The 21396-nt window shown below is 43.2% G+C and overlaps 1 protein-coding gene and 1 long non-coding RNA gene across 2 annotated transcripts in view; both read right to left on the bottom strand.

Moving 5' to 3' along the window:
* The window catches only part of lrp8 (low density lipoprotein receptor-related protein 8, apolipoprotein e receptor), a 154345-nt gene that overhangs the window by 80920 nt on the left and 52029 nt on the right, over window positions 1–21396 (bottom strand). The gene's annotated exons all lie outside the window — the stretch shown is intronic.
* LOC133010593 (uncharacterized) lies at window positions 1489–2721 on the bottom strand. The gene is made up of 4 exons (XR_009680685.1): window positions 2367–2721; window positions 2039–2146; window positions 1826–1919; window positions 1489–1734 (listed from the first exon to the last, which is right to left on the bottom strand). It is a non-coding gene; the product is annotated as an uncharacterized LOC133010593 (long non-coding RNA).

Here is a 21396-nt window from a genome sequence, read left to right as displayed (position 1 = left end):
AGTCTTTTATTTGCAGTACTTCTCATATCATTGGGAAAATGACACGAAAGGAAAGTCTAAATTTCACGGTATGAGGAGCAGGATTTGTGCTTTCTTGTTTTAATCTTTTTCAAAACAGCGCAAATAGGAGAAGAAGAAAATCATACATTGGATCTAAACTGTGAAATACTAGAATAAAGAGCACTAAGGACAGAGGAAGCAATGGAATACAAAATGAGAGAGGGAATGGAGAGAGTGCGGAAGAAAGACGAGTGGAAATAGATGGTCTTCTACATTGTTGTGATCGGCCTAAGAGCTGAAGAACAAAGCGTGTCAGTGGCGGGAGCGAGGCCGTTCATCAGCGAGCGGCGGTTGAACCACAGCTACGAGGAAGCCGAGGAAGCAAAGATGAACTGAACAGTAAACAAGAACCTGGGAGAGAGGGATGGAGTCAGGTAGACCAGTATCATACTGGTCCTCGGAGGAGATTAAAAGCCTGTCCAGTCAAGAGACAGAGCGATACTGTGAAGAAAGGTCCAGAATACAACACGAGCATTAGCAGTAGTAGTAGTAGTAGTAGTAGTATTTCCATTGCTATGCTATCTCTGCACATTGTTAGTAGGCAGCATGTACACTCTTATAATTATTGGTTTTATTATGAACATAATCATCAGTTTGCTATCACCAATATTCTTTGCACAACAGTATCACGACTTCCTTTGCACCTGATTTCTCTTATACTTTATCATCTACTTGACCTGAATTTAAAAAGTGACCATGATGCATGATGAATGATGATGTATTGATGACGACTATAAACTAGAAATCGAGACCATAAACTCCATATTAAAATGTTCACTGATGTTATTTTTCAAGTATTTTCTATATTGGCTTCACTTTTTGGACCTAGGGTGTACGTCCATTTTTATACGGTCTATCACTAGACGAAAAGCAGTATTATTGTCACAGTGAACCTCTACGGACAGGCCTAATCCCCTGCTGTAACCAACTGTTTCCATGATGTTACCTCGGCGTTCGCCAGTGAAGACAAGGTGGGTCTATCGGCGTTTGCGGACCTTAAGGGGGATTTGGAGAACAAAGGAGAGAGTCGCGGGGGGGCTCGCTGAGCCTCGCGGACCGATCGCGACGTGTGATCTAATTAGCATATGAATCGGAGTCCAGCCGCTGGCTAGAACCTCTCTCTACTCACCATTGGAGGAAACCACAGACCCTTGAAACTAATGTCACTCGTGATTGGTTGGTAGAAGTGTTGCTATTGGTCACCTTATGGGTCATTGCAGTGCACACGTGGGGTCACAGCATTCCGCACGTGGGGTAAGCCCCTCCCACACAATATTTATAATAAAAATGTATATATTAATATTTATTATTATTTATAAGTAAGCCTTTACCAAAAGCACTGCAGTTAATTAAAACTAAACATTCATGTGATGCTTGATGTTATAGGTGAACATATTGTACAGGGAACAAATGTGAACAAGGTATATGTGGAGTGAAAGCTTTATTTACATACAGCAAAAATATTGTACAAAAACTCAGATGAGGCTTGAAATGTTTCTCTGCAGCCTCTGGGTCATGACTTCTTTGTGGGACTCTTCTCCAGTGTGTAGACGTCTGTGGTGTGTAGCTGTGAGATCAGTGTAGCTTCCAGTCTTATATGAAGTGTGGGACACAGGTCGGTGCGCTCCTGGCTGTGGAAGGATGGATCCATGTCATCTGTCCCGCTTCAATCAGCTGTAAACACATTCAGTAAAATTAGCACAGTTCAATTACAACATACACCTTTACATGTAACTGGAAAATTATTTAATGAATATAACCTTACCCTCTTTCTTCTCCGACAACTCCTCAATGCTGATGTAAGGTCTGGTCGGATCATACTGGCTCATAGTGTGTCTTTGTACGTCATGGACAGGCAGCTGGAAAACAACACATGTGACATGACTTTATTATTAATAAACGGAAATAGCCGCGCTGCATCACCGTTGGAAGATCCACAGCAAATAAACACCAAAACAATTCAAAAACAGTTACTTACATTCAATGGCTTAATTTTCTGCACTTTAAATCCGGACTTTCAGCGTCTCAGCCTAACGCCTCTTTGTTTGTGTGTGTGTGTGTGTGTGTGGAGGGGGGGGGGCTGAGGCTGTGAAAACATACAGAAAAAAGTCACGTTGATGAAAAAACTTAACGAGAACAAACTGTTACATCTAAGTAATTCATACATATTTACACATGCACTAGATCTGCTCCAGCACTCGATGCTGTATTCGTATTTTAGCAACTTTCTCGCTATCCCAAAGAGTGGCGGACATGCTTTCAGATGTAGGGTTAGCTTAGTGGTTAGCATGGCGTCTCTAGCTCACCGTAACTCAGGGACTGTGCTTCCGTCTTCTCCGCCTCGACTCGTCCACACCGGGCCCGCGGCTCTGCCTCCACACGCACTCATCTTCTCCTCCAGGGAACAGTGTCGTGTCGACTTCAGCAAGTTATTTACCCCGAAGACAGAGTCACTCGTACGGGACAAGCTAAACACGACCCGCTTCCTGTCTGCGGGACACTCGACGCTGCTGCACGGCGTTTACGAGGCTCTGATTGGACGAGTCCATCAGCTGATGACGCGAGCGGGTGACGTGAGCAGCGGTGTTTAGTACATTTACACACATGATTCACGCTGTTCTGTGTTCGTAACCTTATAGTTGAATGCACTTATCGTAAGTCGCTTTGGATAAAAGTGTTGACTGTTTTAATGGAATACTGAGAAAGTTTAATAACAACAATTAGACAATTGAAGTTCAAATTATGAAGGAATTTAAGCTCTATATTGTGTCTCCTTTATATTTAAAATAATAATCAAACTGAGTGGAGATGTATGTTGTATCCAAACAGCCGGCTGCTGTGTTTTGTCACTGTGCAGTCCATGGGGGATTAAATATTACACTGAAAAAATAAATCATTAAATCAATGAATGTTTCATAGCAATTTTGAAAGTAGTGGTGAAAAGGTACCATTTATAATTCATGGAACAGCTTAGTTTGCCATTGACATGTGAATTTGATGCCAGTATTTTGGGAGGACAGATATTTTTATGGAAAGCCAGTAGAAGTTTGGAGCTTACAGGACACAGATGATCATACCCAGCATCATTTATTTGCTGGAAGAGGTGTGGTTTACACTTCCTCTGTGCATTTAACCAGCACAATTGAAAAAGTGACTGTAATCATGCCACTCTGTACAGTTGTTGAGATTTAGGATTGGATGACAATAAAAATTTGAAATAAAGTGCATTGTTTCATTTCTTTTGACTGCATTGACCTTTGTTCGTGGTATACAATATAATTCATTATAGCACACTTACTTACTTAAGAACAATTTAAAATTTCAGGTTTAATATTTATTTTAAGCCTGGTTTACTCAGCCAGATAGTTTGTTGGTGCCTCTTACATATTGGTGTTATCTGCTCTCAGGGAAACTGATTTGCATTTGTGAAGCTCAGAGCATTGTCATTTGCATGTGAAAGCGTCCTCTAGGAGTTGGAGCAGGGGGGGTCAAATCTCAACAGCTCACAGGCTTGACAACTGCAGGAACCCTGAGCGTTTCCTTTGCTGCCTGCAGATACGTGTGAAAGTCGTTAACCGAAGGATGTGCCAACACTTCTCTGCGACACAGATTGACACAAACGCTTCTTTTCATGCAGTGTATAATATGAAAGCATACTTACAGGTATTGTGTGTGTGTGTGTGTGTGTGTGTGTTGTGAGAGCTGTATGTACACACGACTACAAAGGCGGGAGTTGTGAAGGGGAACTCGCAGTCTTGCCATCCAGACAGCTGCCCAGATCAAATACACACGTATACCATGCTCCTCACTGCAAATCAAACACCACCCACCAGTTCAAAGCAGCTTGTTAGCATTTAATGACCCCCCCCTCTCTCTGGACACAGGGGTGTCTGGCCCACGAGGAATGATGGAAGACTCCAGATATGTTTTTTTCAGACAACAACACGAGTGAATCATTAAAGGGCTGAGATCTGGTTGACAGTTGCATCGTGTGGATTCACCCGAGGCTCAACGCGTCAAAGATCAAAGGAAAACTTTATGAAAAAACCTCAATCCTGAAAACTTCCAACAACTGGAAATTGATCCAGAAAAGTGCTTCATCCAAAAATCTAAATGAGAAGCTGCAACATGGTCATTTGTATGGCGAGTGGTCTGTATTTATGTAGCTCTCATTATATTCACACGCACAGTCAAAGAGTGCATCTAAGAGTATATCTTTGTATTTTTGTCTATATTCTTCATTTTTCTTGCACATTCTCAACTGCTGTAGCAACACAATTTCTCTCCGGGATCAGTAAAATGTATCCTTCACTTCCAACCACTTGGAGGTGCAATCAGGTGTTGGTCAACATCTGTTTCCTCATTTTAAGCAGACATCACTTTCTCTTTCTTCTGAACGTTGTTATAGAAAAGTGAGGAGCATCTGTGTGATCCACTTTGCTGTGATGGGTATAAACACAGAGAGAAGAGAAGCTGTGGTGCCGAATAACAAGAGGTGTTTTCAATTATTTCACTATTAACATTCAAGGCACTGTTAAAAACAGCCTAAACACAAAGAACAAATACACACACCTAAAGAGTCAGCACAATGGAAGACACACAACCCCGCTGTTCATCCTGCAGCCGGCTCTCTCCTGTTTTCTGTCACACTGGCAACTTAAATGAATGTCACGCCCATGAAGTCAACAATGTTCTGCTGAGTCCTTGTTCAAATATTAGTAAAACCATCAGTTAATTCATGTTTGTCCAAGTACAAGTTTCCTGCATGACTTGCAGGAAACTTGAGAATCGAAAGTAGGGATGGCAAGAGAAATCTAAAAATGTCTCTAAAAACATCACTTCTCCAGAACCTTATGTACGAGACTATACTGACACCACTGTAGAGGTGAAGTCAGAGATGTCACAGCTGCAGATGTCATGATTCACAGACACAGACTTTCAGAGCAAATCAAGGCTACAACCACCAGTAAGTAAAAAGAAGAAGATGGGGGAAAAAGAGGAAGCAGAGAGAAGAGGAAGAAGGACAAGATAATGAAAAAGAAGAAGATGATGTTGATGATGATGATAATGAAAAAGAAGAAGATGATGTTGATGATGATAATGAAAAAGAAGAAGATGATAAGCTAGAGGAAGAACAGGACGACAAAGAAGAAGAGCAAGAAAAGGAAGAAGAAGAAACAGTAACAGCAGCAGAACAAGAGCAGGTACAAAAAGACCAGATAGAGGATGAAGCAGATGAAGAGGACGAGGAAGAAAAAGACAAAGACAAAGAAGAATTATAAACAAATCCAATATGACAAAGGAAGTTTCTAGTTTTATTCTCCATCCATGCTAAAGTTTTATCACACCTCGTTCTTCTGAAACTCACACATCTGACATTATCAGTGTGAACTGCTCCGTCATCACACTTCAGAACTTCCCTTTTAAATTAAATAAATACAAATCTCTTATCCTCATTCAACACAATCATTCTCATAACGCCTCATAATCTTTCAACCTAATACTTCCTTCTTTTCTTTCTTCTCTTTTCTCCGGACGTCGTGTGCCTGACGGCTTTCAGAGAACTCTCAAGACAAACAAACCTGAGTGTGCTTGTTGTGGTGAGGGTGAGAGTGGGGGGGTCATCAGAGAGCAGTCGCTTTGCACGCCGCGCCGCGTTACCAGAGAATGCTAATTAAGCTGCAGCACAAAAGAGGGGGGGCCGCGGCGAGCGCACACGGACACAGGGCCAGTTTTTGTTTTTGACAACATGAAGCCGATCAGTTCTTCAAATGATGGAGTCACACACAGATGATCCGAGCGGCATTTCAGTGCAGGTCGGATCATTAGAGTTTGGAAATCCGTCTATATCGATAATCATTACAGAAAAAGACAAATTTATGGTTAAATATATATTTTTGCTGCTGGGTGAAGGTTGTGGTTTTAAACTCTTCTTTATGAGGAAGGACATATTTACTTACAGACTTAAACCTGATAAAAAACAGTTCTATATAAATACTTGTCACTCAAGCTCTTATCAGCTTATAGCTTTACTAAATCTCTTGTCTAGAAATGTCTTTAACCCTCAGGAGTCCTGGGCTGTTTGTAAATGATTTTTATTTCGCCACTTTCAAAATGTTCGCCATGTCATCGTTTGATATCTTCTTTTTCAACACTACAGTGCCGATATGATCAGATAAGTCATTTTTCACCATTTATCTTTAGTGCTGTGACGTCTTGGATCCTTCACATGATTTGATCACGTCGGTGTGATCTGAGAACTACTGGTTCCTCAACAGTGAGTAGAAAAAACAATATCAATGAGGGCATTAAAGATGTGGACCTAAGACCTATGTGTTAGAATCAGTGTAGACAAAAGAGGAGGCAACACAAAGGAACGCAAAGTGTTATACAAGGTGTGCACTGTGTGTATGTGTGTGTGTCTGTGTGTGATGGCATTTTTTCAAGATGTCTGGAGCCTATGAGGTCATATCATTTTGCTTCAGTACCTCTCATTAGAAATGACACATGCACAGACAGATCTCTCCGTTCCGACACTACCTACACTACCCCTCCCCCCCACCCAATAAGAGCCCATCTGGGTGACATCCGGCGGCTCTCAGATTTGCATTGATTTATTAAACACTCTGATAGTGATACTGGCCCTCACACACACACACACACACACACACACACACACACACACACACACACACACACACACACACACACACACACACACACACACACACACACACACACACACACACACACACACACACACACACACACACACACACACACACACACACACACACACACACACACACACACACACACACACACACACACACACACACACACACACACTTCCTCCCCTCCCCCAGGTCCCACCCGGACGCTCCAGTCTCATCACACTATCAGACGCTCACTTTCTTAGACAGGGTCATCGTTTTAATGATATCAGCTATCAATCCTTTAGTCCCCCCCCAACACACACACACACACACACACACACACACACACACACACACACACACACACACACACACACACACACACACAGACACACACAAACACACACAAACACACATGTAAAGAGCATAGGACTCTCCGTTCACCAGGCTGCTGTCGATGCTGTTTGACTGATGTATGTCATCTTAAGAGAATCAGAAAGAGTTTAGCTGGTGAGTCGGTCGACTGCATGATTATTAATATATCGTTTTTGATTTTTATTGAACTCAGCTGCACGAGTTCAGTTGTGTAACATAAATGATTCAGTGGCTCCTGGCAACAGTAAAAAATATATATTAACAGGTCGTCTTTCTTTTCACCGCTTCATTTCATTTTTATTTTATCCTCTATTTTAAGTGTTCTGCCTTCAGACGTTAGGAGACTCTCTCACATACTCACTCACTCACACACACACTCACACACACACACACACACACACACACACACACACACACACACACACACACACACACACACACACACACACACACACACACACACACACACACACACACACACACACACACACACACACACACACACACACACACACACACACACACACTTACTCACACTCTCACCCGCGCACATATTGTGGTATAAGTGTCCCAGTGGGGTCATAAAGCCAGTGTTATGTGCTGGGGGGGAGAGGAGGTACAGTAGTATATGAAACCTTGGTTAGACCAACCTCTTTGTTGCTGGCAGACACACACACACACACGGACACACACAAACGGACACACACAATCCCACATTGTGCACAAGTCTACGTGCTGTGTGTGTAGAGAAATGTCTTCATGAAACAAAGCAGGACGAGAGGGTGATAGTAAACCGAGCTTCTGAAAACCATTCATCATAAACCATTTATTCGTAAAATGTATCATCATTTTTAATGAAATCTAAAGTCACAATAACCTTGATGATCATATTTAATATTCAACGGAAAAGAGAAAAAAATAAGGGCGGTAAGCATACGTTTCTTCTACAAAGGGAAAAATAAAAACTCATAAAATCAGACCTGTAATTACTTTCCTCTCGACTGACTGATTAACAAGTGGAAGCCCCCCCCCCTCCTCCTCCCTTTTTCTCACTAGCAAAACAACGTTCCCGCTGGCTGTATGAATCGATGCTCACTGTGAGCCTTGTAATTCCCCCCCCGCTCGCCGCTCACGCTTCCACCATCGCCATTCAAGTCCCCGAACCCCAACACATGCAGCGCACTGCAGGCCGGGGTCCACATGACAAATTACCTCTGGGCTTATTATCAAAAAAAATCAAAAAAAAATCACAAAAAAAATCAACACCCGCTGGAGGGAGTGGCAGCGGGTTGGGGGGGGGGGGGGCTGGGGGGCGTTCCAACAAAGCCTGCCGAGCATCCGCGGACAAAAGAGAGAGGGACAGATTCCTCCCGCTGCTGCTGACAAGCTCAAAGAACTCATTTCAAATCACAAATTGCCGCCTGGAAGCAACAAAGAGCCATGGGGGGGGGGGGGGGGAGGTCACCTGGAGTTACAGCAGGCGTGTGTTTACTCGTGGAGTTTGTGCATACTTAATTTTTTCTGGTTTAAAGGAACCAGAGGATGGTTTTGGTTTTTCTAGTCTTGATGATGACACTCAAAGCTCTTTACAGTAGGGCTGAACCATTTGGGGAAATAATCTAATTGGGATTTTTTCCCCCCAATATTGCGATTGCGATTTAAGGCTCTTATATACTTCTACGTATCCGTTTCTCGGAGAGGTCTCAGCGGGAGACAAAGAGTCTTTTTGATTTTTACTTCTCCGACGACTATTCGTCTAAAAACAATTCCCCGCCAAACCCATAGGTGGCGCAACGGAAGACGAGCTCAGAGAAGCCTACCCCATTTGGGAAGAAGAAGTCCACGTGTCTCTGTTGACATGTTAGCTTGCGTCCCACACACTGAACCATGGCAACTAACAGAACTAAATAAAGTGACACCCAGCGGGTCAAGATGCTGATGTAATCGTTTCTTAGCGCAGCGGTTCCCCGGTCTTGTTTCCGAACTGTGTTGCTGATTCCACAGCTTGAATCTGCTTGAGGCTACATGTAGCTAGAAGCTACCCGGACCTAGCTCCCCCCCAGCTTCCACACACAGTCAGCAGGGACTCCCGACACTAACTACTACTATCCAGTGTTTGCTTCTAACCTGACGGTATTATAGAAACAGTGTCATGATAGAAGTGGAATTAAAGTCGTGACGGCGGGTTCTTGCACTGTTACCACCGCAGTTAGCATGGTGGCTAGCCTAGCCTGCTAGCGCCGTTTTGAAAGCTCGTTCTAACCGTATGTGACCGTGCACACATGCCCTCAGTGCTCTAACGAGCCACCGTCAGCCGGACAACTCCGCTGGCTTAACACACACGTCACATTAATCGTAGAATCATAGTTGTGTTCGTGTTTGTTGCTACAAGTAAACAGAAATTTTGAGGTCCGGAAATACGGAAATGACGTCATACGGAAATGATGTCGTTCGCGGACCAATCACAGCCAAGAGCGGTCCGTCGGGTCTCTAACATGAAGACGGATAGTTAGAAAAATCAGACGTGTACGAAAAGCTGTCGGAGGACGTTTCACGACGGATAGGGCGTTCTTATCTGTCCGTAATATAAATAACGGAGAGGCATAAATTGGCCTTTAATATGCGATTTTTTTATTTGATCCTCTATTTTCTCCCAACAAAACGTAATGAATGATTTAAATATGACCAACACAATATTAGATGCACTTAGTGTCAAATATTCTTTAAAATTATAGGTGTCTTACTGCTTCCAAGTCAGTAACATCTCACACAACTGAAACATAGAATTTGCCTCTACTATACTTTGAAAATATTTTGTAAAATCAAAGTAAATAAAGTTATAAATAAAAAAACGGAGAAATGCCACAGAGTCAAACACTACAACTCTATGTATGAACAGGTTCCTGAATGAAGCTAATGAAATGGTCCCACTCCTCAGACTGTGATTTTTAACCCTTTCTCACCCGAGGACACTTCGGCATGCAGACGGGTCAGACTGGGGATCGAACTGCCGACCTTCAGGTTGGAGGACGACCGCTCTACCCCTCAGCCACAGCCGCCCCAGGAGAGGGGAGCTAATATTTACCAAGTGACAAAGACAGGAATAAATATCCCGACCTGCTTGATTAACGTTGCTCGGAGCTTCCGGCTGCAAACGCTGGAATGCGATTCTGTTTTTTTGCGTGACGTGCTGACTCCGCCTCTTTCTGTGTTCTGCTCCGAGCAAAACACAACACTGTACACAGCCCCCCCCCCGTCTTTTGTCTTTCCCTGCCACGCTCATTCGTTCTACGCTCCTTATCCACTGCTCCTCGCCGCCGCCCTTCCCCTCCCACCTCTGTCGCTCGCTCGCCACTCCGCCGCTCCCTCCCTCCCTCGCTCTCTCTCTTCCTCCCGCCCCCCTTTTTTCTCCCCTTTGGCAAAGAGCCAGTTTGTACCTTCCTTTGTCTGCTTTGTTTGTGATCGCTGATTAGAAAAATAAATAATAATAAAAGCACCGACTGGCGTGAGGTCGTAATGAATCCCGAACCCCGATGGGGGGGGGGGCCTCAATGTGACATCTGAATTTGAAGCTGCAATAGGATGGATCATTATTTTTGTGAGTGCAAGCGAGTGTGAGTGTTGCAAATAATAATCAAGATGTCAAGTTTAAGGAAAAGAGAAACATCCCTATATGAATATTTTCATTTACAAATGTCGCCAACTGCGATTCCTGGCTGTTTTGTACAGTTTCATCTTTTGACCGATAATCATCCATCCATCCATCATCTCTACTGTCTGTCCTTGGAGCGTTGAACGGGGGATGGATCAAATCCCAGCTGACATTGGGTGGAGACACTGACAGGTCATCAGCATAACTCAGGGCTGACACGCAGAGAAAAACAACCACGGTGACACACTTCCAGTCGCACCTACAGGCAAATCACAGCCTCCCATTGACCTGAGCTGCACGTCTGTGGACGGCGGGAGGAAGTCGGCGACAACGCAGACAGGAAGAGGAAGTGCAAACTCCACACAATCAGGTCGTCCATCCCAGACACTAAGAGCTAACCACAGCAACAACTCGCCAGCCAATACTCGAGATTGTTGAAATAACAGAATTCGGTTTATTTGACAGATGCTTACTTCTTTGTATGGACTAAAACAGTCTTATTCATCCCTTTGCAGCCCTTTGCAAATGGAGGTATTAAGTCGAGACGTCTTTTTCATGTTCGATTTTTTACGATGTATATTAAAAACTACAACAAAGCGAGATTTAATGTCAAACTAAACAGGAAAGCTACCGGTTTCATTAAGACTCTGCTTTATTTCAGTATGAGCCTCATGTTCTAATCCCCTCTGCTGCCTTTCAATCCCCAAGAAATCAGCTTTAAGAAACAGACCAGTCCACTATAGAAATTAATCGATGCAAAACAAAAATAAAAAGTGCCAACCATGACTTTTTGTTTGAGGAAACACAATATTATTTGATCAAAAATGTTCAGAGAGGCAAGAAAGCTGATTTCCAATGGCATGTATTGCACAATGATCCCAGTAGACACACAGAGGTTAAGTACTTATACATAAATGGGGCCAAATTGTTAATTGGAATATCACTCAAGGTTTAGAAAAGTCCACTTCATCTCCACGACACTGTCCGAGGTGCTTCGGTCAGTTCTGTGACTCCCGGCTTCTTCCTCAGGGCGCCGCCCTCCCCCCCCCCCTCACATCTACAGCAGGTTTACACTGTCAAAGTAATGATGTGTTCCCACAGCTAATCCCTTTAAGTCCTATATGTCCCATCATCTTCAGCTTCATGAATGAAATTACACAATGACTAAGCTCTTTTCATTGGCCCACAAAGCTGCTTGATTTGGGAACATTAGGAGGGAAGAAGGAAGGGAATGTGAGGGGAATCAGTTGACACGGCCTTTGTTGCGGCTTATGAATCATCGCAGTGTGTAAGCCGGCCAAATGAGCTCGTCTGCTCGCTGTAATCTCATGATGTCTCAACTTTGATTAGAGCGGCTGCTGGGAGGGGTCTCAGCTAACTTCATTCACATTAGGACATGTTAGGATTTCACCTTTCGAATGATGCATTACTGTGGCAGCATGTTGTTTAGAATGCTAATGGTTCAATGTCACAAACTTTTAATTTGGAAAGTTTAAGTCCAGATAGCAGAGAGCAGAGCAGGGATGGGTCTTGGTGCCAGACAGAATAATTTAAGTCCATACATTTTGTTCATGTTTCAGCTGAAGTCTTTCCGGATGGAAATTATGAATCAATCAGTTTTAATAGCGTCAAATAAGTAAGTGACTGATAAGAAGAGAAACACAGAGGTTTTGAACATGCACTTTGATTTTTTTTAGCTTGGTCCATGACCCATACGTTAACATGGAGGAGGGGGGTTTAATCCAGGAAAGTAAAATCTGTATAAAGTGACAAATAACGAGATGAGTAAACGTTTGTAGGTTCCACCAAATGTGAAGTGTTGTCAAGGTGATATGATCAACAAAAATAAACTGTACACCAGCTACAATAACTCAGTTTTTCTTGTAGCCAACTGTTTTCTCTACCTTTCAAATAAGAAAGCAAACTGTGAAGTTCAGATTCTGGAGACATACATGTGCACATGGCAGGTTGCTTATTTTGGTCCTGTGTTTAACTGCAGATGCAACATAACTTAATCATCTGAAACAGAAGAGACCGTTTTTCCCCACTTCCTGTCATGTAGGTAATTGATTTGCATTGTTTTCCTGTATGTTTACAAGATTTTTAATGAATTCACAAGGCCTTTAGATTTAAACACCCCTCTGCTGTATCTGCCATTTCTTCTAAAACACAAAACCAGTTTGGGCAAAACAAACCAAAGAGGACGGAGCCTCAGACGAGGATGTCCTGGTCAGAAGTGACCTCCAGTTACCTCTCACTTTGTGGTTCTTTTTAATCATCGTGGGTATCAGGGGCACGTCTGTGGAATAACAGCTCTCCCACTTCCTCCTGCTGCATGCTTCCCAGTCACCTAGGTGTATCCACGGATACCCCGGGCCGCCGGAATACAAATACAACCAAGACACTTGCCTCTCAGTGCTGCGACCACACACACACACTCATACACACACACACACACACACACCATGTCCTCTCTCCTGCTCCACTGTCTCCCCACAACATCCCCCTTCATTAACCGTTTTCCTGTTTCAACAGACGCTCACAAGGGACCTTTGGTTCTGTTTGATAAAAGAAGAAGTGAAGACTTTCGTTTGCTTTTCAAAGTGTAATAATTAAATGTGGGAGTCGCTATGAATCATCATTTCAGATTGGTGCCATCAACCTGTTCCCCTCGTCTCGAATACATTGACACTGAGGGTTGATGTTTTGACATATTTCTATAAGCTGCTTTGATTTCATGTAGACATCAGTATTTATATCTCAGTTTAGGATTATTATGTTTCCTGTAAATTAATATCTGTCCTGCAGAAACCTTCTAAATCCAGGAATCACAGGAAACTAACATTTAACTTTACTCACTATCAAGTCACATTTCAAACAAACATAGATTAAAAAAATGCATTTACCAATGGGTTCCAAACACAAGCACTTTATATATGTATTTGGTTGTGGTAATAGTTATCCAGGCCAAACAACACTATTTATGTTAACCAAGATTTAAAATGGATGTAACACAAACGTCCCATGCAGTTTGACCTTGGATAAAGTGCTGAGACAGAATGGAGATTATCACCATCCTTCCTCAGTGTTGCTCTGAGAAAAAGCACATTTCACAAAACTGCTGAATGTAAAATCCATCATACGCTGAAATCTCTGCCAGTATTTCACACAATGAAGCAATTTGCATAAAGTATGAATCCAGTGTTCTTTCACGCTTTGGTGGGCTTTCACTTTCAATTTAGTCACATTGAGATTCTAGAAGTCGCTGTAAACCGCTCGTTGAACCTCAAGCACATTTTATCTCTCGTTCTGAGTAGAATCACTTTGCATCCTTCATTGCTAAGTGCTGCCACTCAACACAGACTTTCTGTAACCTAAACCAAGTTGACTGAACCCTCACATGGAGGCTCTGACTCTGACAGGGGCATCAACCTGCAGATGAGAAGCCACTGAACCAGTTTAACCAGTCTGCTTGATGGCTAGGAGGTCAATGTCAGTCCCACTGTTTGGGGAGGACCATCGCTGTTGTGGTTCTTTTCTAAGGCTTACCAGAAACTGTGGTGCACGAAAGCCTGAAGGACTTTTGAATGTCACCACCTGTGGTCTCTGCATGGTTGTCCCTGCCATAACTGGATTGTGGCCAGTTCATGGCAAACCCATGAGTGCAACAGCTTACTTGGTTTATGTTTAAACTTGTTTTCTCGGTTTCTCGTTTTGTATTTCTCAAAAAATGGGAAAAGGGCTGGAAGGGAATTTCCAGGAATCTGATTTCTCTGGATGAATCACTTATCCCTGTTTATCTGTCTGATTTTAGGTGTGAATGTGTTTCCCTTTAGGTTGGAGGGGGCGTTGGGGGGGCTACCCTTTGATTGCTTTGAAAAACTCCAGGGAGGCCGGATGAAAGGACCCCAGCAGCTGCTCCTGGCCACACACCACAATGGTGGAATGGTCGCTGGCCGAAAGCAGCGGAAAAGTGATGCCAGCCGGGCGGAGGGTGAAGGGCATAGGGGGGGGGGGGGGGGGAGCGCTGGTTGGTGGTCAGTGTGCGGGCACGGCTTTCAGGTTGCACAGAACAAAGCCAACCTCTTCATAGGCATCCAGAGATGCAAATTGCTCAAAGTTTGGCTTCCAGCGAAACAAAATGGAAAACGCTGGCTCCTTGGCTGGAACTGTCGGTAACGCCCCCCCCCCCCCCCCGTCCTCCGTCCTCTTTCACTGTTTGCAACTGGCAGTGCTTAGTTGAACAGCAAGGTGAGCACACATCTGAAACACACACAATGGGCATCTGCATCCACAGCAACACTCTCACACGCCCCTCCAGGCCCAGCTTTCATTCCACTGACTGTTTTTTGATCCAATGTCCCACAGGGAGTCTCGCAATGGGCCCATTTTTTTTAAATTAAGCTGAGCAACAGCCATCAAAGTCAACTCAGCCCGAGGGGCAACGAGAGCTGATCAGCCTCATCCCAGACACCCCGACAGGTGAGGCAGGAGGGAGGGTCGGTCTACTTGTGGGAAAGAGAGACAGTGAAAGCCTAGGTGTGTGTGAGTGCACCTGTTCCGGCCATTTAAGGGTTCAAAGGGAGACTATGACGTTCAAAATATACTTTATTTGTCTCATACCGTACATTGCTGCAGCACCTAAGTCTGACTCATCCACCTTTGCAAACAAGACTGGAACAGGAAGCTGCCAAATGCTAAGTTTCATTCTGCCTGTGTAATCTCTATACATCACTGAAACCCAACAGTAGGCAGGTGACTCATTTGGGTCATCCATTTAACAGTTACATAAATAAGTGATCTTACAGGAAATGATCATCCCTAATCTTGTTGCTAAAGAAAAACAACCAGAGCTCAACTGCAGTAGAGACCTCATACTTCGAGATAATAATTCATTTATCTGCCACATCACCTGTGGTTTCCACTTAATGTTTCTTATCAGTTTTCTGTGTCAGGAAAAATACAACTGTTCTGAAAACAGTGTAGAACCAACAGTGAGGAAAAGGCAACGGTGGGAATCAGGTGTGAAATTAGAATTTAGGTTTTCTGAGTCAACAGAAAACAATCTGCTAGCTTGTCTGCTAAATGTCAGTGTTACCTAACCCATCTATCATTTACAAACACAGATGTTCTACTGGTTGATGCTGTAATGTACGATAGTTCCTTGAACCCCTCACAAGTTTTTACTGAGTTGGAACTGAGTGATTTGATCTACCTGGGTACGAGTCTGTACGCTATGTATGTGAACAGCTGTAAGGCACAGACAGATGTTTCAGGATGTTGCTGTTGTTTCCACTGTGACTTAAAATTACCATAATAAAGACATTACAGCTTGCACTCATATTTCCTTGTGAACTGGAGCTCAGCTTTCTTCCCCCCCGACATGACTTCTCCTTGTGGCAGGTTTCCAGCAGCGGTGATGCACGAGTCTGACATCATTGTCAGAAAAACATGCCAGTGTCGATAAAAGGGATTTATAGGCTCTGGGGGATATGACTCCAGTGGCTCACACAGTCTAACACCAGTTCTCTACATGACAGAGTACTGAACCACATCCTGAGAATAGTCACATACCAGAACCTCAGGGAAAGACATTTTTTGAATTTGAGGAATATGGAACCCCTGGTTTATCTAATGCCTCCTGTTACTTCCAACCACCCTCGACTGGAAGGATTCTGCAAGTGGAGGCAGCCTGGCTGATTAGTATTCTTTGGAGTGTGTAAAAACAGACAGGCCCATGATCAGAATGCAAGGAAGTCTTCTTTCAGACGATTAAAGGGTGAGGGTGAGGGGGTGGGACAGCAGAGGCCTGTCGACCATGTAAACAAAGATCACATCACCAACGCTGTACAGTCTCACACTAAGAAGACGTCTCCTTTTTCATTTTCTTGAAGGTGCAGCCGAGAAGCTTTTGTGGAGTAAACATTTGTTTATGGACTTCTTTGGTGTATGGAGTCAATATGTGCCTCAAAGTGAAAAGCAGGTTGTTCACAGCTGTGAGATGTTTCATCAGAACACGTCGGACGCAACAAAACCGACGAGGGGAAACTGTTGTGACAGAGAGAACAAAGTACGTGGAGGAGTGGGAAGACAAGAAGACACTAAAGTCTTTGTGCGCAGGAGTGTGAGGATCAGGGAAGACGCGTCTGAAAGCTGAAGGCAACGAGCTGCAGAAAAACACAGTCATATTTCTAACTGGCTAACTGGCAACCAGTGAGTTTCTCCTTCGTCATATTGACTCAGAAGTTACAGCAGAGACGGGACAAGCCACAGGTGAAGAGGATATGATGCAATTTAAATGCAAAATGAAATGTCTGCTACCTTGAATAAAACTTGAGTATTTCTGGGATTGAAAATTGTTGGAAACCTTCAGGACAATGAAGGTAAACAAGTCAACTGAATAAACAACGTAGATCTATCAAATCGAGAAGTCATGAAATAAAATCAAACAATTATGACATCTTGAATTAAGGCTCAAATCTCAATCAACAATATGGAAAAAACTAACTCTGTCCATTTTATATTTCAGGTTTGACTGAAATCATACAACACAAGCTGACGACTTCCACTCATCACTCCCATTGCTTCTCCTCCATCTTTAATTTCATTATACACACAATAGCTCTGTGTAATATTCCCACCGGGGTCGCCCAGCACCACCTCCTCTCCCCCTCCCCTCTCTCTTTGTCTCTCTCTCTCTCTCCTCCTGTCCATCTTCCCTCCAAACTAAATGCCCTCTTTCTGTGGTGCGCGTCCTTGGTGTCGCTCGGCTGGGCCCTTTCAGACCTGACAGATAAGGGGCCCACAGGAACCAAGTGGCTCCTGATAAAGGTATGGCGGATTGGTAGTGAGTGTGGCCTCCGGCCCCCTGTAGCCCTCCAGAGGAATAATTTACAGCTCTGCCACAGTTGATTTCCTTCACTGCGACCAAAGGCCAAAGCCAGAGCACAGCAATATACACTCACATATAATGGAGCTGAGGGGGTGGGTGGGCAGTGGTTTGAATTACCCAGCATATATATCATAAAGAGGTGGAAAACAATCTATTAATGGCAGCGGTGGGGGGTCGTGGTCGTCTGTGAGGCGTTTCTAATCATCGCCCAATTGATTAAAGAGAAACTTCAATTTCTACAAGTCTAAGTGTGAAGAAACTGAAGAAATGAAGCTCAGTTTAAAAGTGAAATGAGAAACTGAGGTGTTACTTGACAACCTAACGTCCACATGATCGCAACAAACGTGCACAAGCCAGTTGTATGCCAGTGATTACATTTGTAAACCAGATGACATTTACGACATATCCTCTGGTTTACAACGTCTAGGCAGGAGAGGTGGGCTGATGTCTGTCGGAACTGCAGCCCCAGCTAGTGACGCACATCTTGTCTGCAACTGTAAACTAGCATTATGCATTATTACAGTATTAATAATTAATTTAACCAACCAGTTTCAGACTAGCCTGGAAAGCAGCATAAGATATAGAAATTGTCCCTCATTCGTACAAATCTATACACAGTTACTTTCGATTAACTGCTTCTTGTCTATAATAAATAATTTCACTAAAACGTTTTACTAAAAATGTTCAACTTTCATGTAGGAATGTCTTTAATGTCAAAAACATACAATTCCATATGTTTCATATTGTCAAGCTGAAATTTCCAGAAGATTTGAAGGAAGTGCAAATTGAGTTTGTTTTGCAATTTACATCTCCAATATCAAATCTTTACATCTAACTGCTTGTTTTGTTTTCACACATGGATATGAGAGTGTCTGTGCTTGGTCATGTGCATTCAGGTTCCCTATTTGTGTTTCTACTTATAATAAAGAATTGACTTTTCTCAGAACACACACACTCACACACAGGTTCCCTCCAGTTAGACTCTAAGAAGCGATTGGCTCTGACACCTGCCTCGGTGTGTATCCTCCTCTGCTCATCTGTATGGGGCCTAATATCACCCTAACCTTTACGCCGCACTCTGCTTCAATTGCATCAGCATAAAGCTTCTGAGGTGAAAAGCCAATTATCTCCTCAAGTCGCACCACAACCCTGCTTCATCACGGCCCACGCCATCACTGAACGACAAAACAACCAGTAACACCGGCAGGGACGTGACGAATCCGGCGCCGAGCATGTAACGACACATAGGAGGAAAATCCACATATTTACCGAGCACTAAACTGAAATGAAGCTGATTTTATTCTCCTCTGTCATTGGTCCAGTGGTGGAAGATAAGAGGGAAACGGAGCGGAGGCTGTGATGGAGAGGAAGCTGCCTGTTAGGAAACATAAACACGTTTATCTGCTGCCACTTCGTCTCAAGCACCTTCCTCGTATAAAGAATTTACGATTATGACCTGGAATACTCGCATCAACTGAATTACTTCAATCCACATGAAGAATCCACTGTGCAAAGAGGATTTTTTTTTGCTGCATTTCGCCTCCGTGTCTCTGTTTGTATGAACTCTCACAGACGAGGTGTGAACGACCTTAAAACCAGCGCCGTCATTTCTCGGGCTTTCTTCTTCTTGACCTGAGGGAAACGCGGCTCATTAGACCCCATTTCCTCCTCGTTCACTTTCCATTACCAAAGCATCACTCATCTAACAAGCTGCAGTGGAACGCTCGGCTTCAAACAGGCAAACAGCTTGAAAGTGTTCTGCAACAAACACGATGAAGGTAGAAAACACTCAAATTGTTTAATGCGGTTTTTCGATTTAGAGGAGAAACAAGGAATCTGATGCAGCGGCGGCCATGACGGTTGTGAATTGGATCAGAGGGGGGAAGCTTGAATAGTCGTGTTTTGTTCCAAGAAGTCATGACAACACAACGGCAACACAATAGCTTCATAATGAGATTGTGTGTGTGTGGGTGTCTTGTGTTTGTTCAAATACAACTCAAACTCTTTCTTTATGTCTGTTTACAAGCAAAGGATGCTCCTCGCCCCATCAATCCATCTTCACACACACACTCACACGCGTATATATAAATAATTTTATATCAGAACACACACACAGATTTTCCCATCTTCACTGGAGCATGGAGCAATCCCTCCTTCAGCTCCTTTATTCCCAGGAAAAGCTTATGGATCCTAATTGCATTACTGGGAGGCGCCGGGGGCCTGAGGGAGGGTCCCAACCTGGAGGAGGCTCAACAGAAATGGAATTTTGATTTTACAGGGAGAATAATCCCTTACTGACAGTTACACCCCCCCCCCCCTTAATATGACTCTACACTTATTTCGGTGAAGCCGTCTCTTTTCTCTCCGACAAGCTGCACTTCCATCACATTACCAACTGTGTAAATGATACCAAATTTAGAATAGTAGGATGTAAACAGGAGAGTGGAAACTGTGTCAGTCGGCGGAAGAATAATGCGATGAATGAAAGTGGAAATGCACTTGTTGGATTAATAATGAGTGGTCTGGCATGACCAGTTGAATGAACACTGTAATTTTATTACGAGTAACAAATTAAAAGAGTCTCCTAAACCTTATTTGCATCTGTCCGTCCCAACCCTCCAGAGAAATCAACCCTGTGCTGGGTCCTATACACATCCAGTGTATGGTCATTATGACTCACAGCATAATCCTACATTTTATAAATATGTTCTTGTATTATAAATGGATATGAGCTACGTTTCATACAAATGCTAATTACAAAAAACATTAAAAAACAGCTTTCAACTTACAATTCGTTTTTTTTCTTGTAAGTGAAGCTCATTAACTTTAACTTTGCTTTTTAATACCCAACAGACAAACTGATTGAAGTTACATATATTCTGATGATATAATAATTGTTGCGTAACCAAGGGAATGAGAAGTCGTTTATGTAATATTGAAAAACGCATTATGTACATCTGTTAATAGCCTTTTAAATAGGAGGTCTGTTCTGTGCTGGCTTTCTTTGTGCTAAAGAAAAGTCACTTTAATGTTTTACTTTGCATGGACGCAAACAAAGAGTTGATTATTTCACATAACGTAATAAGTTTGCCTGTGTCTTAAATTGAAATGCTTCTGACAAACGAACATATTAAAAAACATCTCTACCTTTTAGTCACATTAAACTCATTACATTCAGCCATATTTGTTGTTTTTCTACCTGTAATATCCTCTTAATTTATACATTAATGCCTGATGTGTTTAGTCACGTTGTCGTGTATCTCTGCTTTTTATAGCGATATTGAGTCTGTGCCTGTCATACGAAATGTGCTATAAAAAACAACCTCTACTTGGCTTTTGGTAAAGTCTGTCAGGCGGCTCTAGAATTGATCCTTTTCCTGTCACATTAAGGTCTGACGTGTCATTTCTGCATTGATGTTACATTCTTGAGCTGTCAAATTGCCAGTGTTGATTCATCCTGCGGAGCCGGGACGTGTTATTCAGACACCGAATCTAAACAGCTGCGAACACAGAAAGAGCAGCACGTGGATAGAAGAGGATTTTGTTTCCTCTTCACAGCCAGTCACAGGGACGACTCCTAATAGAAGCAGCCATTAAGACCTTGTGCTCGTGATGACATGTGAGGCAGGAGGTGAACGTGGAGGTAAAGAGTCAGAAGTGGACACTTGGTGAGAGAAAGCTTCGCACAGTGAGAGAGGAGGGAAAGAAAAGGATGAGGAGGATTGAACTGTGAACTCTCGGCTTTCTCCTCCAAAACACAG

This window comes from Limanda limanda, chromosome 9, assembly GCF_963576545.1.
Source record: "Limanda limanda chromosome 9, fLimLim1.1, whole genome shotgun sequence".
Taxonomy (NCBI): domain Eukaryota; kingdom Metazoa; phylum Chordata; class Actinopteri; order Pleuronectiformes; family Pleuronectidae; genus Limanda; species Limanda limanda.
This window is presented reverse-complemented; position numbering and strand designations above follow the sequence as displayed.